At 45.6% G+C, this 26,961-nt stretch overlaps 1 protein-coding gene across 8 annotated transcripts in view; it reads left to right on the plus strand.

Moving 5' to 3' along the window:
- Nucleotides 1-26,961, plus strand: part of CPEB3 (cytoplasmic polyadenylation element binding protein 3) — a 1,233,156-nt gene that overhangs the window by 356,036 nt on the left and 850,159 nt on the right. Inside the window, exon 1 of one of the 8 annotated variants that reach the window (XM_086922498.1) lies at nucleotides 25,435-25,545. The exons of the other annotated variants lie outside the window; for them this stretch is intronic. The gene's annotated coding sequence lies outside the window, so the exon portion shown is untranslated. Of the gene's footprint in view, nucleotides 1-25,434; nucleotides 25,546-26,961 lie in introns of those variants that run through there. 8 annotated transcript variants of the gene reach the window in all.

Genomic DNA, 26,961 nt, shown 5'->3' on the forward strand with positions numbered 1-26,961 from the left:
ATAAACTACGCTGGTTGCCCATTGCACTAAGAGCCGCATTCAAGGCAGGCTGTCTAATCTTCAAAACACTCCACTGTAATAGCCCTCAATTTCTGAACAATCTCATTGTGAAGCACCTTCCGGCCCGCAACCTCCGTTCAGCCCACCGTCACCTACTTGCCACTCCCTCCATTAGACTGAAAAAGCAAGGCGGCTGCAGGTTTTCATACTTGGCCCCCAGGTTTTGGAACTCTCTCCCCCTTGCGATCAAGACTAGCAACAATCTACTGAGTTTCAGAAAGGCTTTCAAGACCTGGTTATTTTCACAATCTTGTTAACTTGCTTTACCGCGTCATGTGCATACAATACCTAGCGCCAGGAAACTTATGGTGACAGTGCGCTTTACAAATGTTTATTAACATAACATAACATAACATTTTGGCAAATAAATAAGGCCATTCAAGTGTGTCAAACGCCTTTCTGGCATCTAAGAATATAGCGGCAGTATTTACATCTGGATGGAGGTAATGTAGTACTGAGAAAAGCGTCCTCAAATTGTGGGAGGTCGACCTCCCAGGGATAAACCCTGATTGGTCTGGGAGTGCAATCATAGGGAGTAAAGTTTGTAATCTATTCTCAAGTAACTTAGCGAGGATTTTGACATCTACGCTAATCAGAGATAGAGGCCTGCAAGAATCAATCTCTGTGTCTACCTTCCCGGGATTCAATCGGGTGATAATTATTGCTTCCCTCATAGACTGGGGCAGGACGCCCACCTCAAGCGCTTCCTCATAAACCGCCAACAATCTGGGCGCCAGTTCCTCCACATATGTCTTAAAGAATGAAGTAGTCAGCCCATCTGGTCCGGGGGCCTTGTCGAGGGGTAAGCTCTTACTGACCAGAGCTACGTCCTCCACCGTGACAGGGAGGTCCATATATTGCCTATGAACATTATTGAACTAGACTATTTAGACTATTGCAATGGAATCCAAAAATTCTTGCATACCCTCCGGGCTCGTCTGTTGGGTGGTAGCAAAAAGATTGGAATAAAAGGCTGAGAACGCCTCTAAGACATCTGACTGACCCCTAATAACATTTCCGCTAGCGGTATTAAGTTTGTGTATAAACATGGTGGATCTAGAAGGGCGGTTCATGCCAGCCAATGTGCGACCCGGTCTGGTCCCCTGACCATATCTACATGCCTCTGCGTATTTGCCCAAGAATTTGACCTCACGCTTGGATTCTTCAGTGAATTCCAATAATTTAGCTTTCAGGAGTGCAGCGGGCCCGGCTCATTCCTGGAATGAAACTGCTCCTCAAGATCTCTTATCTGAGCTTCCAAGGACGCAATGGTACCCCTAATAGCCTTCAATACTCCTGCCTTTCTAGCAGTACACTGACCTCTGATAACAACCTGAAGGCCTCCCACAGAGAGGCCTCAGTGTCCACAGAGCCAGTATTAAGAGTGAAGTAGTTAGTAATGTCTGACCGGATTTCTGCTTTGAATGCCTCATCTCGGAGGGCATGTGGGGGCAAAGGTCAACTGAAAGCGCTGGGGCGCGTTCAGGAGTTTCACCCTAAGCAGGCAGGGGGCGCGATCGGACAGAGAGCGCGCCAGCTGCAGGACCTCTGAGGTCCAAGTAGCAACATCCTGTGAAACCAATCAAAAATCTAATCGGGACCAGGCACTGTGGTGACTAGAAATGCACGTCCCCTCCCTAAGTAGGGGATGATGGTTCCGCCATACACCAAGTAAGCCGCCATCATCCATATTAGTGTGTAACGTGGCACTAGCTTGTGGGTGTAGAGAGCGGGAAGCGCCCTGCCTGTCCAGGTCATCGTCCAAAATAGCATTAAAATCCCCCCCCCCCCCCCCCCCCCCCCCCCCCCCCCACAATATCGTGTTGCAACCAGTAGTTCTGATACTGGACCAAATATCACAAAAAAACTCTGGTGAATCTACGTTAGGGCCATACACCGCCACCAATACTACTGCTACACCCCCTAGTCTACCATGTAACAATATATACCTACCCTCGGGATCCACCAAGACTTTGTCCTCACGCCACTCCTCTCCTTTCTTTATCAAAACCGCTACACCACGAGCGTAATCGGAATAGAGGAGTACATCGTTCCCCACCTGACATTTAAATGAGTCTCTTGCAAAAGACATAGGTCAATGTTGTGTCTGTTTAAGTAGGCATGCACCAACTTGGCCTTCCTATTATCGTTCAACCCCCTTATATTTCATGTAAGAAATTTCAGTGTATTAGTGTGCAGTCCGGCATACATTGCTTATATACCGAATACGAGCCCAGTGAATGCAAAGACTCCCAATAACAGTCCCATGTTTCGATTCACATCGTACCGTCATGTTGGCTAAACACAGTGAAACAACCCCTTCCCACCACCCACCGCCCACTCCAACCCCCCAATCAAGTTGCAGCATACTAATCCCAAACCTAACAAAGAAACACACATAAAGCAATGACGGAAAATTTCCCATGAAGTCAAGGTGACACCAGTGAACTTCTCTGTCAGCACAGGGTGGCCTGAAGTACTGCAGAAGAGCAGGCGGAAAATTCAACATCAGGGAGTACCTCAAGCTTTCCCGGGCCCAGCGGCCTCCGGCAACCCCACAGCATAAAAGAGTGAGCAAGACGAAGTAAGGAAACATGGATAAATGTCAAATAATATCTTCATCTTATTCCATAACGACCCACCAACATACCATTCGGAGGCAGGGGATCAGAGTCAGTCATTGTCACTAAGATGGCCCACAGGAGTTCCACCAACAGCACCCACGGTTTGTGCCTTTTTTGCACCTACATGCTTGGCAAACTTTAAAGCAGATTTGGCATCTGTGAAATAATGAGCTGTGCCATCATGTGAGACCTTCAGTATAGCTGGATACAGTATGGAGTAAGGGATCTGCGTCTGCATGAGGATACGCTTGGCGGGAAGGAATTCCCGCCGAGCCGCCTGCACCGCCGGGGTAAAGTCAGGATAAAAGGAGATGGTGTTACCTTTATGTGAAATTTGACCCTTTTCCCTTCCCAAACGCAGAACTAGATCTCGCAACTACAAAGACCGGTGATAGGTGAGGATCGAAAAGTTCATGCAGGAGGTCAGTAACAAAGATCTCCATTTTGGAAATTGCGGTGTTCTCTGGAATGCCCGTAATGCGGAGCTTATTCCTTCTACACCGCGCCTCCAAATCGTCATTCTTGGCCCTGATGACTCCCAGAAGCTTGTCCATATTAAGCAGTTGTTCTTTAGTTTCCACCTAGAACTCGTAGAACTCAGTGTGGCGGTTTTCAAGAGCATCCAGGCGAGTTTCATGGGTGGCTACCTGTGTCTTGACGGAATCCAGTTGGGCTGTGAGAGTGTCCAATTTGGTGTCTATGATGCGCAGACTGGAGTGCATCTCCAGCATCAGGGATCTCAAGTCCTCTCCCTGATCCTCTGCAGGCGGCTCGTTGTGTCCTGCACCCTGGGCGTCTGATTCAGAGTCTGTTTGACTTGTAGAGTGCTTTTTTTCAAAGTTAAGTTTGGGCTGCTTCGGATCTTGTTTGCCCATCTTGACAATAGCCCAGGGCCCGTACCCGGCCACCTACCGTCCACACCTGTGTCTGATCCTGACGTCAGTTTTTGGCCAAGATAGCCCGGCAGTTCAGGGCCCAGGCCCGGGGTCCCACCAGCCGCCCTCACAACGCCACACTCTGCACGGTACCTCCAGGATCAGCAAATGCAAGGCAGCGGTGACACAGCGAATGCAGCCCAACCAGTTAAAGCCTCATCACAGCCTTGGTTTATGCAGTGCCAGGAAGAAGAATAGAAGTTATCTGGGTGCGCAGATCACACTGGGGCACACACTCCACTCCACCTCGAGCTCCTGTCTTCACCTCAGCTGTATATGTTGCTGTCTCAGCAGCAAGGCTCAATCAGCACATCCCTGTGCCCCTCCTAAATGGTTAGTATACCACACAGCTCACAGCATATAGGTGTGCATCAAATTTTGTCCCCGGGCGCTGATAATGGCGGGGCGCACACAATGGAGGATTAACTCTTTAGAGCCCCTGCACCAGGAGATATCACTCACCGCTTCCCCCACGCAGTGCACTTGTCGCCAGCCAGATCGCGGCTCCAGTGGCTGCAGCAACGGGAGAAACACGGTCCCATCTGCTGACCAGCCCCCTCTCTGCTCCGGCAGACAGCAGCGCTCCCATAAATTTGCGGTCGTGACTTCCGGGCGAATGCTCCTTCAAGCTCAACGGGTACAGCCTCCTACCCACGGGAGCACAACGCCACTATCTACAAACGCCCAGGAGACCAATAAGATCCCGATCTCCCAGCAGGATCCAGTCAAGAGCGCCACATCCGCACAGCCCGTCCAGGGCCTGTAATACCACTGCAGTCCCGGGATCGGTTTATAGGGCAGCCTGACTGCCGCCGGAGATGAGCACCAGCAGGCAAGTCCCGGCGCAGCAGATCCCCACGCAGCTCGGTCCCATGGCGTGCCTCGCACACTGGGACTACAGCGTTAAGGTCCAGGGCCACTCCGCCGCATGGTGAACAATATTAGTAGCCGCCCCAGCCCTCTGATTGCAGGATTATATGCAGGATTACATTCCGGTCGGCAGAGCGCGCTCACAGAGCGACCATTCCGGAGCACGGCAAGCCACGCCCCCCCCTGCACAGCTGTTTGACAGTCCATGGGAATGGGCCAGAACCAGGATGTCATGCAGTAAAATGCCTGGCTGTATTAGGATAAGTCGCCGTAGTACCGCTGATTCGCAGTCTTGTGTAATTTGTGCTCGTATTGCCTCCTGTTGGTTAATGTTTATACAGGTACTTGCTAGTTTCCTCAATCGGGCATAGAACATGTCGACCGATTCATTGTCTGTTTGGTAGGCTTGGTGCAGCTTGAAATGCTTGTAGTCTGGCTTGAGTAGCGATCTCTGTAGAGTGCCATCTATTTCCTAAGTGGCGCAAAAATAATGCTGCAAGTGTCCAATCCATGAACACCACCTTGGCGCTGCTGTGGCTGGGTCCGACAGTTCACAAAATGGTGGCAGAGGCGTTACTGAGGCATGTGCATAGGGGGCTGGCTCGGTGCAAGCTTGATTTTATTGCTGGACACTTATATTGGTGAGTAACCTTTCCCACCCTCTTCGGCGTTGTTTGCTCTTGATAGATGTGTGTGGCTGAACTCCTGCCAATGGACAGATGTGCCCTTTTTACCACATGGACACAGGTGCACAGAGGACATGGTTGGCCGATGGGCTGTCTCCTGGATGTGTGCTGCTTCTCCCTCCCCTTTTATTTTTTTTGTTTTGTCCTTAATGTCCTTTTTTTTGTGGTTCTGCCACTTCTGGTGCTGCCGTTCAGTTGAGTGTCAACTGCGCAGGGGGTGCGTGGCACTGCGATGCCCTGAGGTTAGGCTGCTTGCCTCTGGCCCTTGGCGATGGGTCAGCTGAGTAAGGCCACATACAGTGATACAGGCCGCTGCAGGCCTCATCGGCAGAGGAGGTGTGGCTTGGCCTAGTGGAGCAGCAGACTGCCTTAGGGCAGTCTGGAGGCCGGAGCACTGCGTGGTGTACGGCTGTATTTTGTGCGCCGATGACAGCCATGCTGTGCAGATTAACAAGGCACAAAGCAGCGAGGCAGGCATCTTCCAGCCCGCAGACAGCAATGCGATGTGATGGGAATGCCAGGATCTTCACTCCACGCCAACGGAGCGCCATAGCAGGTAGGGTACTGAGAGAAAGGGGTCCCAGTGTGAAATAGGCAATAAACATACAGTAATCAAAAATTCGGGACACAATAAATGAATCTACACTGTTTTAATTCACAATGTAGATATTAGTTAGATGTAGTATCTAGTAGTACACAATCAAAAGGTTGTAACGTGCCCCAAGGGGAAAAGGGGGGAAGTGATGAGGTGAGGATAGTGTGAGTAGGGATTTGTGACAATAAAATCAACCAAAATGTCGTAAATGCCTTTGAATGTCAATTTCAATTTACACAAACAAAAGACCAAAGGTTCAATGCATCACTCGACAAAAATCATGCTGCACATTGTGCACTAATGTTGTAGTTCTGGCGTGAAGCTGATAAGCAAAGAGCGATTATCGACGTTTCGACCCTCAAATGGTTGCAGGAATCAGTGGTACCCTTGCTGTGGGGTCTTCATCAGGACAGGGTGCGGGGCAGGCAACCTATGCAATATATATCATAAGGGTTACTTAGATTGAATTAAACCCGTAGTCATGAGTCACAACATAAGTAATTAAAATAGCACACAATTAAAGATAAGGCATACCACATCACTTTCATTGATGCTTGTCTTCTAATTAATAGACGGAGTACCTCATCTGTTGAAATCTTCAATTCTTAAAATAAAGAAATGAAAGAATGTATTAAGGAATTTACATTATGCTAAATAGAGTAATGAGAGACTGTAAGAGACCATTGGGTCTAGTGTGAATGGACATAGCAAAACTGACAATGTTTAGTTGATGGAACATGGCAGTTTAGCATAATTACAATGCATATAGAAATATGACTCACAGTTAGGACGTGCGTGAGCGGTGGAGTCGAATCAGAGCCCGGGGACGGTGGACAAGTGAATCAAAATCGGAGGAAAAAGGTACGGTTTAGACTTGCGGCAGCGGGGAGACTTAACGTGTCCAAAATGGACGATAGGTATGACAGCTTACCCGAAGGCCGACTTAAGCTGTTCCGATCCCCGTTGACCCATGGTAAAGGAACGCGACTTGTCAGCATGTGTGCAGAGTTAGAGGGGGACCCCGGAGGTCGTATTAGTAACGTTGGAGCCCTGAGTAGGAAATGTAGAGGGCCATTAGTGTTTTAGAGAACTCACCGGTAGCCAAGTTAATCTGGCGTCTAGTCTTCTCGCGTCTGCAATGGCGAACGGAGCTTCCTGATTATTCCAGTAACTAAGGAAACTGTGTCACGTGACCTCGTGGTTACGTGTGAACACTGCAGAAAGACTATAGACAGCATCTCATCGAACGATGCAAAAGAGTGATAATTACTGCTAATATCATATGAATTGTCCAGGTCGCAGTGTAAAACTGATTGTAGGAACAATTATTTAAAAACGATTATTTGAACACGGGTGTTGCTGTATTACAATAGCCCGAATTAACAGAGTGACTAAGTCGGACTTAATTGTTGCTCGATCATGAATAGCCGGTGAGCGTATTGGAGAGGAGGGGGGGGATACCAATTAATAAAATGGCATGCAAAGTCTGAGTTCGCGTCTGCAATGGCGAACTGAACTTCCTGATTATCCCAGTAACTAAGGAAACTGTGTCACGTGACCACGTAGATACGTGGGAACACTGCTGAAAGACTAAATACAGGATCTCATCGGCCGATTCAAAAGAGTGATAATTACTGCTAATATCATATGAATTGTCCAGGTCGCAGTGTAAAACTGATTGTAGGAACAATTATATAAAAACGATAATTGGAACACAGGTGTTGCAGTATTACAAAAGCCCGAATTAACAGAGTGACTAAGTCGGACTTAATTGTTGCTCGATCATGAATAGCCGGTGAGCGTATTGGGGGGGCAGGGAGGGATTCCCGTTTTTAACATGGCAGGCAAAGTCTGAGCTCCCATGGACAGGATCAGAACACTGATAATTACTGATGAATCGACTACGGAGAACCCATTCATTATCAGCACTTGATCATGGCAATATCAGTAAATTTTCATACGTTAATGAGACCACAGAGGATACACCAACCAGAGAAAACGAATCCGAATACGGCACTTGATCATAGCAATAATAGTGACTCTTATGGGAAAGTAAGGGCACAGTATCCATAGATGGTCACAGGACACATATACGCATTATCAATGTTTGTTATGGCGTACCTGTCATATGATGGTATACGCCATTTGCTAGCCGAACTAATTACATACAGCATGACAACATAACCAGCATATCAATAATTGGAAAGAAAACATAGATATAGAAACATATAAAACAACATAAAATCACTTTTTAGACAGCATAAGTGTATGGCTAATCCAAACCCGGGCGTACCTCTCACAAGAGGGTATAGGCCCGTCATTGTAAGATCCACTGGGTAACCCCATGTAGTTAGTACCTTTTAGATAGGGGCCCTAAGAACGATTTCGGGCAAGGTGGCTAATTGGGGGAAGGAACTGTCCTGTTCATTGTAAGATACACTGGGTCACCACATGTAGTTAGTACCTTTCAGATAGGAAGCCCTAAGAACGAATTAGGGCAAGGTCGATAATTGGGAGAAGGAACTGTCCTGTTCATTGAGGCCATTGAGAATTGAATCAAAGAAAAGCATCCACTTCAATTCGCGTGTGTTGAGAATGCTGGAGATATTGCCCCCACGGGGTCCTAGCACTGCTTTCTCTAGCACAATCCATCTGAGGCTTTCAGGAGGGTGTGCAGTCGATTTGAAGTGATCTACAAGTGGTGCGCCCTGAACCTCGCACCTGATCCGGCTCATATGTTGGAGGATTCTCATTTTGACCTTCTGTTGAGTTTGACCAATATAGATCAAATTGCATGGGCATGTTATCGCATAGATTGTATTGGAAGTGTTGCAGTTGCTGTGAGACTTGAGTTGAACTTTTCGTTGGTTGTGCTCAAATTCCTTAGTCTGTATGGCAGTATTGCAGGCCTTACACTGGCCACATCTAAAATGACCAACATTTTGGTGGAAGGTTCCATAGCGGAGTAATAGTTGGATCTTCTAAGGTTGGTAGAAAAGATCGTACTACATAGTCTTTTATACTTTTCGCTTTCTTGAAAGCGTGTAGTGGTGTGCTCGTATGGTTGACATCGTCTGCAATCAATTTCCAATGTTGGTTCACAATACGCTTGATTGAGTTGCTTTTGGTAGAAAATGTTGTCACGCACACAATTCTATCTTGTTGTTGACCGGTAGTGTCTTTAGGAACAAGTAATTGTTCACGCGGATAAAACCAAGCACGTTTCCTTGCTCTGCTGACAAGTCGTCGAGGATATCCACGCTGTTGGAGACGGTTGGACAGATCTTCAGATTCCTCAAAGTAATGATCTTTATTGGAACAGTTCCTACGTATACGTAGGAACTGCCCAAAAGGCAGGTTATCGCGAAGGGCTCGAGGGTGATGGCTATTATACTGCAACAAAGAATTCCTCTCGGCTGGCTTGCGATGTAGGGGGCAGTAGATACCCAGTGCATGCAAGCTGGAACAAGAGAGGGGACAGGGCATCAAACAGGAGCGAACGCCAAGCTGCAGCACTCACTCACCGGGCATGTTGGCCTGCACCCGATTGCGGGGGCGGCTTTCAGTGCAAGGAACGACCATCCACAGCGTATCACCGGTTGAGCAGTGTGGCACTATCATGTCAGTGTGAAGATCTCTGAAGAGTGCAGGAGATTCAGGCAGGGTTGCGCCACTCATCACCAGTGTAGAGTGCAGGGCCTACTGGCAGTGAAAAGTGCACGCCACAGGGCGCATCAGCAAATATGCCCAATACCACTTATATAGATTACTTGTCAGCAATGGCCCGAGCGACCAGCTACCTGTTTATTTATCTCCTCAGAATGTGTCTGGCCCTCTGAGTGAGAACTGAATATATTGTATTGTAGAGACTGGATGGCACTCTACACTAAGGAGGTGGGTCGTCATGTGTGGAAATAAAGGATGGCTCATAGGGCTTTAAGTGTGACGAGAGGTAGTGGCCGCTGGTAGCTCCTACTAGGTAGGGGAGTCACTAGTTGGGAGATAGTATGTGAAAGTAAGCTTGTTTGATTTGCAGTAACGCTTCTATGGTGGGAGGGTGTCGTCCTTGGATTGGGCCTGGAAAATCTCAGTAAGCTCATCCCATTCTAACAACAGAAGGTATTCCTGAAGTCCCCTGATCTCTTCAACTTACTAGACGTAGAATCTCTCTTACTCAGCGCAAAGAAGGACCGTGCGATGCCACACAGCGGCCATGAGAGGCGCAGCAGTCTTCTTAAGGCATGTTACTGACCACTTTCTAGTAAGGAGGCTTAGTCTACGAAGTGAGACATGGCTTAGTGTTTTTTAGAGTGTTTAAACAATCCTAGGGTACAAAGGTTCTAAATATGCAGGTTGTAGTGCCCGATAGCTGACTTAACTGATCTATTACTGCTGTCCAGAAGGTGACTAGCGCAGGAGATGTTCAGACCATGTGTTGCATGTCCATACCCAGTAGCTGGCAGTCGGGGCAGTGTGCATTTGCTGCTGGAAAAAATATATATCTTTCCAGGGTTCAGGCATGCTCAGTGCAGGGTGTAGAACTGTATAAGCTTAAATCCAGCAATCCTAGAAACCGTGGTGGGGTGAGCCAAAATATGATCCCATTGATTTTTGTTGAACTCTCTGCCTAGGTCCATTTCCCATCTGCCTCGAAGTGTGTCAGCATGTGAGCAACGAGCCGTTTAGTCAGCCTTCTGCCAAGGTGCCGGCCGGTGGACTTAATCTGGACCGCCTGCATTACTGCATGCAAAGGTGGCAAAGCCGGTAAACTTAAATATATAAAACTGTTGAATATGGAGAAATAAATTAATTCCCCAACAATTTCTAAACAGATTTTAATGAGTGAAATATCATCATCAAACCACAATTACATGTGTGTCATCAACTACCTTATTGTACTTTAAGGCTATGCATTCTTCTTCAAAAAATCAGTAGTTGAACTCCCCAAACTCTCAGCCTTCCCTTCCCTTTCCTCCATGAGGTGTGCCCAACAAAAATGCTTACACCCGCTTAAGTCTTGTCCATAAGCATCCCGTTAGTACATACAAGCTACAGGACAACCCAATACGCCCTTGTCATGGCTAGGTCTGTGGGGTACATAGTTCCTGAACATAAAGACATTTGAATAATTCAACCAGCGGAGTGCTGCATTTACGTCCCCCGATACCTGATCGGAGGGAACCGTGTAGATATATATATAGGTATATAAATACAACAAATTGTGCTGCACTCCATGAAATGTTGTAGTGGTCCACTGAAACTCCTCAGCATCCGGGCGATACACAAAGGGTTCCACCTCTTGACGTCCCCAACTCTGGATAAATGACACAGAGTAATGAGGCAATCAAACGAGGGAAAGAAAGTAGGAAAGGAACAGCGGCTTGGGGATACCTGTAACCAAAAGAACATAAGGTCAATGCATCTCTAAAAAAAGGCTACACTCAATATGATCTCACTAAAACGGACAGTCACCTGTAAACAACCTAGGTATTGAATGATGTGTTCCTCTCTTATCACCAGTAGAGATTCTTCTCGCAAACTGGAATGATGTGTACCTATGACAACAAAGCGGAGACAGATTATAATACCATTCATTCCCACGTCTCGTCAAAAGTGAACCCAACCAGCTCATACATTCCTTACACTTCCTTTCAGTCAACAGAAAGAATAAAAGAAAAACTAAATGCTGAGGGATACCGTGTTCCTGCACAACAGTATGCGCAAGGTAGTCTTGGTCAGGAGCAAAACAATAAAATCAAAAAATAGCTTCCATGGCTAATGAGGAAAAACGAGGTGTTCAAACCAAAGTCACCGAAAGTAGTGTATCCAGGGAAGGTATAGAACATCAGCTAAAACTGAAAGCGTGATACCTGAAGTTGATTTGATGCGAGGAACAACCCAGCGCAGACTTCTCCTGCTACTCGAGCCCGAGTAGCCTAGAATACCAGCCTCCGACGATGCCACGAATAACCAGAGAACTCTGGAATCTCTCTTGCCCTGATACCTCCAGGAGACAGAAATGAGTGGATGCTCGCAACCACGATCCAAAGCAAAGAAAAGCCTCATCCCTGCTTCCAAATCAGGGGACAAGGCAGTGAAGCTCAGAAGAGCCTTTTAGCAGCACACAGCTCTTGCAAGCGAACTGCTCTCACTCGGAACGCCACCGAATCCTCGAGTGGCGCGGAAAGCAAAAACTATAAACAGGAAGCGACCAGAAGCCGTGTATCCACACGACTCAATGCTAACGGCCAGAATTACGCATGCCGCCCTGAGTGCGTTGCTGGGAGGTAATCCCTTTGGCCCCACCCACCAATAGAAGGAATCCTGGGAGATGTAGTCCTACACATCTCGTTTGAAATGTTCTCGTAGGCGCCTATGCTTGGCGCCTGACAACTGTAGTATCAGTAATGTTTATTTCAAATCCAAACAATCTCACCAATGCTTTTCGACTACCCTAGTCTCTGTCACGTTTGGTGAATCTTTTTTCAGTTTCACCCTTTTATACATAAAAACCAACACTACCCATCATGAGGCATTCTGGGATATGTAGTGCAGTGTGAAAGATCTCTTAAAATCAGGTTTATAAAAATCGATTTCAATACTTGTAATCTAGAATTTGTGGGCTTAGCTGAGCACCTTTTAACATGATAATACAGCATACGTGTGTAATCGCCACCAGCAAGCACAATACAAGTATAGTACATTGCATAATCAAATATGCCCACAGATATCAGTATACGATTGCTGTGCAGGTACAAAGTCCTTTTGAGTGTGACCTTTATCGAACTTTTAGTTTCTTAACTCATATTTTCCCAAGTTGAGCAATATACTATTTCTTTTAAAGCCTTCTTTTTTTTGTATAATTTTTATTTTATTAAGAAAGAAACTTAAATACAAGGCAATAAAACAATACAGTCGGACATGTGTTCAAGGAGGAAGGAAACAGCAGTACAATACAATACAAACCAATACAAACATCGTTAATGCCGGGGGGGGGGTGAGTGAGGAAACAAGATCAATGTTCATAAAAGTTACACAAGACTTGGAATGCCAGGTCAGGGGGAAAGGGGAACCTCTGGGGTCTCCACGAATGGAGGTGTGCATATATTTCCACGGTAGGAGTTCCATTGGCTCCAAATGTAATTCCATTTCCTAGGTTTACCCCGTGCCACATACACCGTCTTCTCCCTGAACCTACACCAGTCCATATTCTCCTTCCATGCCAAGACCGTGGGCGGCCGCTGGGAACCCCACCGCTGGGCAATGTCTCTCTTAGCAATCATATTATCAAGGGTCGCCCACTACGTCTGTGCAACATCATAGTCATTCGGTTCCCAGACATTCAACAGGCAACGCCTCGCTTCGGGTAATAATGCCACCCCGTGACTCTTTCCATCACAGCATGTACACGATTCCAGAACGCCGCCACCCCCGGGCACTCCCAAATTATATGGAGGAAGGTTCGAACCAGTCCACAACCACGCTTACATAGCCCGTCCACAGAATAAACCATATGAATCAAGCGCAGGCCAGTGACATATATCCAATGTAGGATTTTAAGTTGAACGAGTCGGAGGCGGGCCGGAATGGCAACCTCCTTCGGCGAGGATAGCGCTGACTGCCAGTCCTCGTCATCCAACTCCAAACCGTCGCTGGTCCAGACCTCCCTGAGCCGCGCCAACAGATCCGTTCGATTATTAATTAATTTCTTATATATCAAAGAAATAGTGCTGTCAGGCACGTGGCCGTCAAGCACCCGATCTTCCAGTGGGGAGGATTCGGGGATGTCAATACCCTTAGGAAAAACCGAATTCAACGCGTGGGTAATGTGTGCATAACAGAATAATTCTCTACCACTCAGCTCATAGTCTACCTTCAGTGCCTCGAAGGTCTTGAATTTACCCTTGACCCATAGATCACTCACCCTACTGATACCGATCATATCCCATTTTTCATATACTTTTGTTTTCCGCAGGCAACCCAATCTTTCAGACGCATAAAGCTGAGTCGCACGGGTCAGGCGATCCTTCCATCCCGTTGCCGCATTTGCATCATGCCACACTCGAACCGCTATCTTGGTAGGTCCCGACAGTTCCTTCCCCTCTACTTTGGAATAAAGGGCTTTGTTATAGTCTCCACCCGGTAACAAGTGCTTATCCATCTCAAATGCAGGGTTGGAGGCTGGTCCATACATTCCATGATTAATCGCTCCCAACTGAGAGGCCCAATAATATCGCTTGATATCCGGAAGTGCGATACCTCCGTCATACCAAGGATGCGGGAGTTTGGCGAGGGCAATACGCGAGCGTCCATCCCAGATCAATCGTCTCTGCAAACTCTCCACCTCCCGAAAATAACTGGCCGGAATAACATCAAACGTATTCTGGAGCGCATATAGAAATCGCGGTAAGGACATCATTTTGAAAAGAGCTGCGCGCCCAAGTGGTGAAAGTGGTAGCCTGAGCCAGCCCACAACGTCAGATTTTAACCTCAGAAGAGGAGGGAGTAGATTACGATCATACCGAGCCACGGGCTCTAAAGATATAAAAATCCACAGGTACTTAAATCCCGACTGCGACACCTGGATGGGACAACGGCGCGGCAGAGGGGGGGTATCACCCGAAAGTACATACCCACAGGACTTGGTCCAATTGATCACAAGGCTGGAATTCCTTCCAAACGCGGTAAGCACATCAAACAATACATTCAATGACTTGCGAGGGGACGTGAGGTACAACAAAATGTCGTCAGCATAGAGCGATATGCGATCCTCGAAGTCCGGGGTCCACTGAATACCCTTCATCGGAGGCTCCCATCGCAGCCAGGCAGCCAGGGGCTCCAAGGCAAGGGCGAAAAGAAGCGGGGACAATGGACAGCCCTGCCGCGTACCCCTCCCAAGAACAAAGGGCTTAGATTCTCGACCATTCACTACCAGTTGTGCCAGTGGCTCCTCATAGAAAAGTTTCACCCAACCAATGAATGCAGGACCGAACGCAAATATTGCAAGAGCGGCCCAGAGGTACGGCCACTCCACAGTATCAAAGGCCATCGTAGCAGCCAAAGAAACCAAAATGGCAGGTTCACGCAGCGACGCCGCCCTCGCGAGAACCCCGTGCAAGCGTCTCAGGTTGAGTGCTGTATTGCGGTGTGGGATGAAACCGGACTGATCCGGATGAACCAAGTCACTAATTACTTTTATCAAGCGGTTCGCCAGCAACTTAGCGAGAATCTTTGGTTCGGCGTTTAAGAGCGAAATGGGCCTGTAGGACGCACAGCGATCTCCCGGTTTCCCCTCCTTATGAATCACCACAATGGTAGCGAGACGCTGATCACGAGGAAGGGAGCCGATGTCTTGCGACTCTAAAAACATATGACGGAGATACAGCGCCATTTTGTCAGCACGCAACTTGTAGAGTTCGATGGGCAGACCATTAGGGCCCATAGCTTTGCCCGAACGCACAGAGAGAATTGCGAGGGTCACCTCGTCATCTGAGAATACCGCGTCCATTAAGTCCCTATCCGAGTCCGACAGGCGCGGCAATGCAATGTCACGTAGCAACAGGTGGGAGTCTTCCTCCGGTCTATCGGAGACTGGGGAATACACATGTCGGAAATGTTCCGCGAAACACTCGACAATCTCAGTCACACTCACTCCATCAAGTTTCTCAATCACAGGAACCACACGACTCGCCCTCTCCTTTTTATCCAGCCAAGCAATCAGTTTCCCCGCTTTATCACCCACATCATACAGTCTGCCCTGCTGCTCTCTACTCATGAGTTTAGCGGCATCCGTCACCAGGGCCTTATAATCCAGTTGTTTGAGGCTGAGAGCATGAAGCTTGTTACGAGTCACACCCTGTTCCAAATCCCTTTCTAGCTCAGTTATTTCAGTCTCTAAACGGACCACCTCCTCATTCTTACTTTTCTTGGCACCAGCGATTAACAATAATGCCTGTCCTCGGATGACAGTCTTAAAAGCCTCCCACAGTGACACAGAGGAGGACACAGACCCCTCGTTCTCGGCAAAGTACTGATCAAGGGACTTAATCAATTCAGCACGGGTTTTGGGGTTACAAAGATACCAGGGATTGATCAGGGCAACCCGTCCCTCGACACTCAGACTAGTGCCGATCTGGAGCCACAATGGGGAGTGATCTGATATACCCCGGGCCAGATGACGAATCTCCCTGACGGAGGAGGCCTGCACCGCCGGCATCAAAACATAGTCAAGTCTGGAGAGACTGCCGTGGGCCCCAGAGTGAAACGTGTATTGTACCTGTCCCGGATGCATCAGCCTGCAACAGTCTACCAAACCCAGTGTATCTAAAAACTCACCTAACCAAGACTGTGACCTGGTGAGGTCTCTGGGGGGGTAGCGATCTACACTGCCGGAGACAACTGAATTGAAATCTCCGCCCAACACCAGGATACCATCCGAAAGCCCCAGCACCACACGCCCAAGTTCATCAAAAGTCGAGGTCTGTAGACCCCGGCGGGACATATACAGAAACCAGTGAGACAGTCCTCCCCTCCAACCATCCTGTTAGAGCAGCGTAGCGCCCCCCGTCATCAAGAATCATGTTGTCTATTTTCAAAGGGAGAGAGTTCTTGACTAGGATGCCCACGCCCCTAGAACCAGTAGTGAACCCAGAGTGTACAGCAAGATGATATCCTCGCCGATTCATGGCTTGACAAGTTTTTCCAATCAAGTTTCCTGCAACAACACAACATCAGGGGAGAGGCGTCTCAACAGTTGCAACACTACTCCCCGCTTTATCCTATCCCCCAACCCATTGACATTCCAACACAGTATTTTCAACCCACTACCCCCCATCCCAGAAATGAATGCAGAGTCCTCCCCATAGCGAACACAGTACCCAGATACAAGAATAAAACAATACGTTGCCTTGTGAAAATGTAAAACATACCCAAACTCCCCCTTCCACCCCCCTAACATGAACCCGTTACGATACCCCTCACCCTGCACCCCTGCGTTAGACTCAAAAACATCCCCAACTTGCAGTGTGCCTATCGCCCTAACAGTAAACTAGTCTACAAAAAGAAACCCAGAGTAGGAAAGAGTCCCACTCCCCCCCCAACCCTCGGGTATACCACCATAGATCACATAAGTATGAAAGAACTCGAACCGAGCTGTATGGTATGTTAATTGTTCGGAAATCAGAGACCACATTGTCATTCTTGCTCCGGCACGCCACCCTCTGCTCCACCCGAGTGCCTCGTTCGATCGCTCCGCTTTGGTAATGTATCCAGCCAGTCACTCACATTCTCAGGACGATCAAGAAAAAACGTCCGGTCCTCATATTCGACACGGAGCCTGGTTGGAAATAGCATCGCGTATTTCAAGTCCATGTCTCTCAGCCGTCGCTTCACCCCCTGAAACCCCATCCTCTGTCTCTGAACAAACTGGGTAAAGTCCGGTTAAAAGCTAACCGTTGTGTTTTCAAACTTCACGGGGCCTCCCACCCGCGATGCCTGCAGGATAGCGTCTCTGTCTCTGAAGTTGAAAATAAATTCTGGCGATAATCGGCCTCGTAGGGGCACCCGGCTTCGGCTTCCCACCAGGTACTCGGTGCGCACGTTCCACAGCGAAGAATTTACTTAGGCCTCTGGGGGCGAGGTGATTTAGGATGAGGTCCTCCACAAGGAGATCAACGGCAGGATTTTCCATTTTTTCAGGGACCCCAATAATACGTACATTATTGCGTCTGGCCCTATTTTCAAAATCTTCAAGTCGACGAGCCATGAGACCTCCATCTGTAAGTCAGACACATCGGTCGTAAGGCTGGAGGTCTTTAGATCTAAGGATTTGACCTTCTCGTTAGTCTTCGATAAGTCCGCTCTAATCAAATTGACATCAATGACCACAGTGTCGAGCTTAAGGGCGAGAGACTCATATTGCTGGCCGATGGAAGACTTAATACCAGCAATGGCGCCCATGACATCCTGTAGAGTCAACTCGGTCGACGCTGCCGGGTCCCCGCCTGCCTCCTCCGAAATCTTATTCGTACCACCAGGGGACCCCTTGGGCTGGGTATATCGATCCATGACATTCGTTTGAATAGCTCCCCCCGGAGAGGCGTCTTGGTTTTCCGCTTCTCGTTGTCGGGTCTGCCCGCCATGTTGGGCAATGTGCCCCCGAGGGGCCTTTGAGACCTGGTGAAAATGGCCCTTCGCGGTCAACCCACCGGAGTCTTCAAAGGCAGGCGCCGGCAACTGCAGCCCAGAACACAGCCGCTCACGACTGTTAGCATACGGTGGAGTCACAGAGTTCGGAAGACCTCGAGCGACCAGGTGAATCTTGGGATAGGATAAGGCCTAAGACCCGAAAGCGAAACCGAAAGTTAACTCCAAGGCAATGAGCCGAGCCCGTCGGGCCGTTGTTGTTCAAATACTGGCTAGGCGTCTCAACGACTCGAGCCCCAGGCGTCGCCATGGGGTGGGCCTCAAAAGTTCAGGTTGTCGTAGTAGCGGTTCCCGAAGTCCAAATCAATTTTTGAAAGCAGCTAGTTCATCAGCTGAGTATCGTCTCCAATAACCCGTCTTTGTAATCAGGATATCGTTCAGGATATATGCGGAGGGCGGCGAGGGTCTCGGGAGCCCTGATCCCCTCCGGCCATCTCGGATGCGCGCGAAGCTCCTCCTCCTTTTAAAGCCTTCTTGACCACAATCTTAGTAGATTGTTTTGAATGAATGTATAGTACCATAGTATTTGACCAGCAACAATACCCTGATGGGCACATTTCACACAGCGACTCAGAAGCATACTATTTGCAACATCCTTATAAGTGCCCAAAGAGTACTTCATAATTGTTCAACGCAAATGGGGACTTGGTGCTTAACTGAATAATATACTTGGATTCCAGTGGTCATAATGTTTATGTGTGATTATCTCCACATTCATAGATCCGTACCAAGTCGACACCATAGTACCTTAATGTTCTCCAGTAACTAACATGACATTGGGCCTGATGTTTTGCAAATGTATATGTGATGTCCATGTGTTTCACAGCTCGAATATGTTCTAGTATTCTCTATCTCAACAAACATGTAGTTCTGTCTATATATTTCAAACCACAGGCATATTAAAATGCATACACCACGAACTGGAAACTACATGTAATCTTAGGTTTGATTTTAATCGGTTGATTGTGTCTATCAAAAACAGTCTTCATGTTAGTCCGAATTGTTCACCCTTTGCAGATGTTGCATTTGATAAATCTAAGTTGTATGTCATCCAGCCAGGTTTTAGTGTATTGATCTAACAAATGACTTCTCACTAGTTTGTCCATGAGTAATGATTCTTTCCTGAAAGTTACTTGAGGTTTATTGCCCAACCTGGTGCCAATATCAAGTTCTTTTGAGTTAAGATACCAGTGTTTGTTAAATATGTTGCAAATAACTGCACTCTCTTTACTATAGGTTAAAACCGGCCTTATTTGTGTGTGATCAATGCTGGTTGTGGCTTTCTCCTTTTTGATGATCAAAGTCTCCATAGAAGATTTTGGTGTCATTTTCTCCAGGCCTTTTTACAGGTTTCTCTCTTTTTAACCTGCATCTTTCAGTCTTGTAATGACCTCATTATACTTCACCTGCGCATCATCATCCTTCAAACAATTTCTCCTCATCGGTATTAACTGCTCTTTATAAGTGATTTTGGATGGAAGCTTGTCCCATGTAGAATACTGTTAGTAGCAGTATCCTTCCTAAACTGTTTGGTCTCTCTTCGTCCATCTTGTACATATTCCATGACATATAAAAAAATCACTCATGATTTACTCACTGAATATGTAATTTGTCGACCCAAATCGTGTTTAATTCAATGAAGTCCTTCATAAAGTCCTCAGTTGTACTGTTCCAAATTAGGAACGTCATCGATATGTCTCAGCCAGAGGATTATTTTTTCAAAAGTTTCCTGATTATTCTTCCCCAGACATATTCCTTCTCCCACCAACCCATAGTGAAATTAGCATAGTTTGGAGAAAAGGAAATGCCCATCGCAGTTCCGCATTGTTGATGATACACTTCATCATTGAACAAAAAACATTCTTTGTGAGGCACATTCCAATCATAGTGAGTCGCATTTTTGTATGTTGGCAGTTCTTCAATATTCTGTGGTCTCAAGAAGTACTCACAAGCCTTTAATCTCCCCGCTTCTCTGATCGGGGTATATAGTGATACTATATCAAAAGTCACTAACAGATAATCACAGTTCCAACTGATATCTGCTTGTATGCGTAGAAAGTCACTGGTGTCTCTGGCTTAATGTTTTTACAATGGGTGCCAAAAAATAGGCTACATAGGTAGAGACATTTTCAAAGAGAGAATCACATGCTGACACTTAGGGCCAGATGTATGTCGGTCGGTATTTTCGGCCGTTACCGACCGGTATACATGATTTGGCATGTAGGGGCGCAATTTTACAGAATCGGTAACTTTACCGATTCTGTAAAGTTACCGATTCTGTAAAATACCAAATCGGTATTTTTACCGATTCGGTAAATCTCAGATGTAGGTGGGACTCTTCTGAGTCCCAAAGGCCCTACAAAATCGGTATTTTACCACACAATCCTATTGTGTGGTAAAATACCGATTTCAGGTGTGCATGCACATATGTGCATGCACACCTAGCCATGTGACAGACAGACATGCCCTTAGGGCATGTCTGTGTGCCACATGGCGCACATGCCTATTTGTGGGGTGCCAGAGGGTGTCAAAGTGACACCCCCTGCACCCTTGCAAAATTCGGTATTTACCGATTCTGTAAATACAGAATCGGTATTTCCCATTGATTCCTTTAGGCTTTGAAGCCCTTAGGAATCAATGGGAAATACCGATTCTGTATTTACAGAATCGGTAAATACCGAATGTTACAGAATCGGTATTTCCACATCTGGAAATACCTACATGTCCACCACATTGATTTACCGATTTTCAATTACCGAATCGGTAGAATTCGGTAATTAAAAATCGGTAAATCAATTTTACCTACATCGGGCCCTATGTGCCTCCAAAAGGGATTACAAAGCGTTTTGTGAATCTTGGGCAAGACATAAATTGTAGATATCATTGGATATTCATTCTTCAGGAATTTGTATTCATCATCATTTATTAATGAGTCATCATACCTCTGTCTGAGTTTTTCATTTAGAGTGATCATCATGTGATTGATTGTATTATTTGCTAATTTATTGTAGTTAGTTATCTCCTGTAGTCTCTCAGCCTTTTAAATATGGTCATCTTTACTGAGGAGGACAATGTTGCCACCTTGTCAGCTGGCTGTATTATAATGGAATACTTTTCCATTAGACTTTTCAATGCTGTACGTTCCTTTTTTGTCATATTTCCTAATTTACCATGAAGGCTTTGTTTCTTCAACATGTCAATATCAGCAAGGACAACCTCTGAAAACATGTGAAACGTAATGCCAGGGGAGTGTAGGGACAATATTTGATTTACTTTTCAGATTGCTGTATTAGTGCCTGCTGGTGTCAATTGGCAAGTCCCCCAAAACCTCCATATCGGTCATATGTTTATATATATATATAGAGAGTTCATTTATAAGGCTATGTATGAAAAGTCAAGGTGACTTGCAAAATGTTTTATTATGTACAGTAGGGGGTACTTTATCAATGCAAAAAGATATTGGAATCAGTTTAATATAAGCCAGTTTGTTTTTAATTTAAAAAAAAGGTGCAGTAGCTCAGGAATGTGTAGAAACAAGAAAATATAAAGAGTCTAAATTTTCTAGAACTACTTAAGGATTGCAAAAAATAAACATGTTGCCAAAAATATCTCCTTTCTGCTTGTCACTTTACAGGTAGAAAAAAAGAGTTTTGTTTTGTTCCTTAACAGCTTCTTTAATTATGCTTTGTGACCTGACCTTCCCTTTCCCTCAGCTGCTGGATCTTCAGCAGGCATTGTGACAACGGAACTCAACTGTATAAGTTATTACGGTTAGGTTCTGACGTCATTTCTTTATTATAATAGATGACTGGGTGTGTCACAAGTCTCCCATTATAAAGAAATTGGTGCCTTTTTTATACAGGAATTGCAGAATCCCATGTAATATTTGAGAAAACCAAAGGTTGCAAGGACGTTATAGTTTGGCTCACATTTCATTTGTACAAAATCAGAGAAATTCAGCAGTTACAGCTACCTGAGCTAACTATAACTTACACCCCCACAATGCACTGCTTATGAGCTCGCATATTACATCACTTATGACATGGTCAGTGACATCACTGATGACATCATCCAGTTAGTGTACATTTTTTTCTAAGATATTATGTTTGTTAAACATATATAATGCAGTGTACCATAGAGATTGTAGACATGACTTCAGCTCAAACCGCTAAACGGAATTACACCAAATTTGACAAAAATCTAGGTCTTGGTCCAGAAAGATGTAATTTGGTGTAAATCTGTTCAGTAATTTTGTAATTATTAAAGAAAAAAGATGTATGTATGTATAGAGATGCAGATCCACCGCAGTGGATCCGTGGATCCATGTGCCAACAGCAATAAAGTGATTGGCTGGCCACGACCTGGGAGAAAAGTTTTGGCCGCAATTTTGTCAATCGGGACACGCTTCCCGGGAGGGATAAAGTGTAAATAGGATATAAGAGGTCATGATAGAGGTATCCTGACCACATGGGACTGATAAAAGGGTCTGTGAGGGACCCCTCATTGGCAAGAACTTGTACAAAAACATTTTGGGGGCGCACGAGTATCCACTGCAGCACTCAGCGCAACCCCTCGTGTGAATCCACAATGGATCCACGGATTCAGATCCCAATTTTAAAAAACTACACCCACTCACACACACAACCACTCACACTTCCATAAAGCCACTCACCCACTCAGAGACCCAGAAAACAACTCACACACGTCTATGTTGGGGCTTTTAAGGTCTGTTCTGTTTGACCGAAATAAAGTTTATATGGCACTCACACACCCACTTATACACTCACATACCCACTCAGAGACCCAGAGAACTACTCATAGATCCACAGAGGCACTCACACACACCCATACAGCCACTCACACACCCATTCACAGACCCCCAAAGCCACTTAAACACCCACTCACAGACCCACACAGCCTGTCACACATGCATTGACACACCCACAACACACTGAGACCCAGTTACACATTCACACACCCAGGTTACAGGGACCTTATAGTTAGGAAATAGCATTAAAAAAACATAGAAATTCACTGAAAAACAAAGATGACAGAGACGTTATAGTTAGGAAATAGAATTAGACAAAACCCTAGAGATGTACTAAATAACCAACTGTTACAGAGACGTTATAGTTTGGTTCAGATTTCAGACACACAAAACCGTAGAAATTCAGCAGTTATAAATTATCTCAAGTAACTATAACTCATGCCCTAAGGTAACTAGAATACGTTCCCTCGCCATGCACTGCTAATTACCCCACATATTACACCACTCATGACATCTTCTATGGCATCATTGATAATATCACTGCAACATTTGCAGTCAATATATTGGTGAGAAAGCTGTGCATGGTGGGGGTCCAAGATATAGTTACCCTAGGGTAAGAGTTATAGTTACTTGAGATAAGTATAACAGCTGAATTCCTATGGTTTTGTGTGCGTAAAATCTGAACCTAACTATAATGTCCATGTAACCTTTGTTTTTTTGTGAATATATTAGAGTAATACACTAAGGACTGGTCAGTTAGGACGGAACTCGGATAGAGAATTGTTTACTTTATTGAGTTGAATAAATTCTATGAGACTCAGTTTAAGTAGTAAATGCGATACTAACATTAATACATTTTAGTGTAATATGTCTTTAAAATTGGATCATATTGCCTAATTAATTATTTTTATTTTTGGAATAAAAATGATGCCTAATATTTGAGATATATTGTAAGTTGCAATGCCTGGATATGCTGTCTCACTGTGTATCACAATCTTTGAATTACTAAGAATTTCTGTGGGGTTATAACATGGTCAATATGGGTTTGATGACAGAATATGTTAGGTAAGTTGAGTCTCTACTATTCCAATCAAACGTATAAGGATTAGAATTGTGCCTTGACTGGGTTGTGTTGAAGTATTTTGAATCTGAATGTGGACATTTAGGATGAAGTGAAGGTGGAGTCACAAATTGTAATTACCATGTCTACTGACTGTAGCAACGGTCTGGACTATGGAGACAGAGGCGGGGCAAACTTGATTATAATGTTCTTGGTAACTGGGTTCAAGTCCAGGTGATAGTGTTTATGTGTTTAAAATACCCAAACGTATTCGAGATTTGGAGGATAACATTGCTGAATTTAGGAGATAATATGGAGAATTTCATTTTTAAATAAAAAATACATAAAAATGTTTAAGCTAAGTAATATTTAACCTTTGATTGTATTTTGAATGCGAGATCTGCTTAACTAAGGTAAATGGTCAAATTTAGCATTTCCAACCCCGGCGCACTAGGCTATGACTTCCGAGGTTGAACCACATGCATGGTCTTTGGCCGTCATTTTTTGGACTGTAACTAGGGGACACAAAATAGAGACCAGTTTAGATGGGTCGGGTTGTATTGTGACCATTGCGCATTGGGTATCCTGAGGATTTGGGTAAGTTATGGGGTAAAAACTTTCAGAATTTTGGCATAGTAAATTGGCAAAACACTTGGAAATAATACACAGAATATATTTGAGAAATTATTCTGATGTTTTTTAGATTCCTGTATCATAAGGAATTTTTGAGGGAAGTGGAAGTTTGAATAGTTCATTGGAATCTGATATAGCTTAAGATAATGAGGTGACTGGCAAAGAGTGAATGTGGCAACCAACCTAAGGGGAGACAATCAAAATGTCTTCTCGAGTGTAACAATGAATTTTGAAGATTTCATATTGATAATCTTAAGAGCCCGTGGTTGAGGAGTAAGGTGTAGTAAAATTGGAACATCGCAAACAGGGAACATAAGGTGTTCAATAACAGATCAAATATTTTGAATAGTGGCCATTGCTAATTTTTATAATTATAACTTACTTTGCGATTGTGATCAAATTGAGGGTTTTTTTTAGTTCTTTTTTTAGTATGTTGAGGGTTTCATCCTAGAATTCTACAAATTATCAACACGTTCTTCTCACTGTTGATTTCAGATTTCCATATTGCAGTTTTTGCAGGATTAAGACACTGTTATAATGTGGTAAAAAAGACGAATTTTGGGGTGATGGTTGGAGATATGGACAATGCTGTTATAGCTATCATTGAGTTTGGGATCTTATTCAGGGGGTATTTCCTAGTACATTGAGTGTTTTATATTGGAATCATGTATTCTATCAACAAGTTCTTTGCACTGTTGATTTCAGTTTTCTGTATGGGGTAAATTGTAATTATTAGGTGAAAAAGACTTGAATTTTGAGGTGAGGATTGGATTTGTGGATATTAGTGTCATAAGATATTTAATTTGTTTAACTTTTTTTTAATTTGTTTATTAATCAGCGTGCATAAAACATAACAGGACCTCATGCAAGAGGCCAATGCGTGCATCAAGAAGCGATAATAGTAAAAGCGTTTGTTTATACCCATTGTGCAATGCAACAACCCCCAAAAATCCTACCACCCTCCAACCCGTGAACCCCAAGGCACTGACGGAAGAAAATCATCACCCCAACGGAGCATCTCATCACATAACAGTATTGCAGCAAATGGCAGTCCAAAGAATCGACACAACAAGAGCATCGGATTGCAACAACTATTATACAACAGGATTTGTAAGTAGATACACAGTAAGCAGAGCCCAAAAGTCTTTAGGGCGGGAAGTTTCGGGCAATTCCTCAGCATAGGTCTAAAGTTGCTCTTTACAGTACAGCAGGTCCCGGATCCACTTATTCAGATTTGGGGTGAGTCTTGAGCCCCAGCACTGTGCCACCGCTCTTTTTGCCAATAAGGTCGAGACCGCTACTAGCCTGCGATTACAGGGCTTTAGATTCTTTACCCACCCTAGCAGACGAACCTCAGGGGCACATGGCACAGCCTCCAAAACTACCTTCGAGAGCAGGCCTGTAACCTTACCCCAAAAATTGTATATACCTTTGCAGTTCCATGCGAGATGCAAGAAGTCCGCTTCCACCTGTCCTCAACGAACAAAGCAGGAGCTCTCCCGCAGACCAAACCGCATCAATTGCATTGGGGTATAATATAGCTGGTGCAGATATTTAAAATGAATGATGCAGAGGTTACAATTTACTGTTAGCTGGCCAGTGAGAACACAGCAATACCTTCACTTCTCCGGCGACAATGAGGTCCCCAGTAGTGCCACCCATTTATTATATGAAGGGGAGTCAAGCTGTTCTCTTTCTCTGAGAGACGCCGTGTACAATTTCGTGATCAGGCCTGTGCGATCCGCACCCGCTAACACTGCCTGCAGTGCTAACAATGGCTGGAGTTCTGCTGGGTAATCGGGATAAATGGAACGTATGGCCTGCCTTACGCGCACATATGTGAACCTGAGCATAAACCCTTGGTCCTTACAACCCTGTATGTCAGAGAGCGATCTGAACGGGGCCTTGTTTATAAAGGACCCCCAATTAGGTTATTCCCACTGCGCTCAACGACTTGAGGGCAGCCAGCTCTTTGGCAGCAGAGATTTCCGGGTGCGCTGAAAGTGGTAACCTTGGGGTGTAGAGATATTGAAATTGTTCATGCGTCGCTAGCGACTTCCACGCCCATGCCGTGCAAAGTGCAGGGTTGATTTCAGTTCTTGGTTCACCACTTCCGCCAGACAAGGCGGGAGTGGGGTGAAACCCCGAAACCAGTCCTAGGATGCTTGTTTCTGGTCCAGGGAGGACCTGGCTTGGCAGTTGGGGCTGGACTGTTCCCATGAGGCACAGGGTCAAGACTGATTTGCATATGGCCAGGTCCAAACTGGGGTGGCATGGTGAGCAAAAGAATGAAGGATTTAACCCTGATCTCTTGACTGGGGTGAATGTTTTGATTTGTTCTGCATTCCGTCCATCAATTGTGTGTCTTTTGCTTTTTTGCCCTAAGTGTGTCAGGTATGCCCAGACGTAGGTCCTGGGTCACTGTGCCACTGGAATCAAGCTATTCTGGCTGAAGAGGGGTGAAACCCCAAAACCGGTCCTAGGATGCTTGTTTCCGGTCCAGGGAGGACCTGGCTTGGCAGTTCG

This window comes from Lissotriton vulgaris, chromosome 5, assembly GCF_964263255.1.
Source record: "Lissotriton vulgaris chromosome 5, aLisVul1.2, whole genome shotgun sequence".
Classification (NCBI taxonomy): domain Eukaryota; kingdom Metazoa; phylum Chordata; class Amphibia; order Caudata; family Salamandridae; genus Lissotriton; species Lissotriton vulgaris.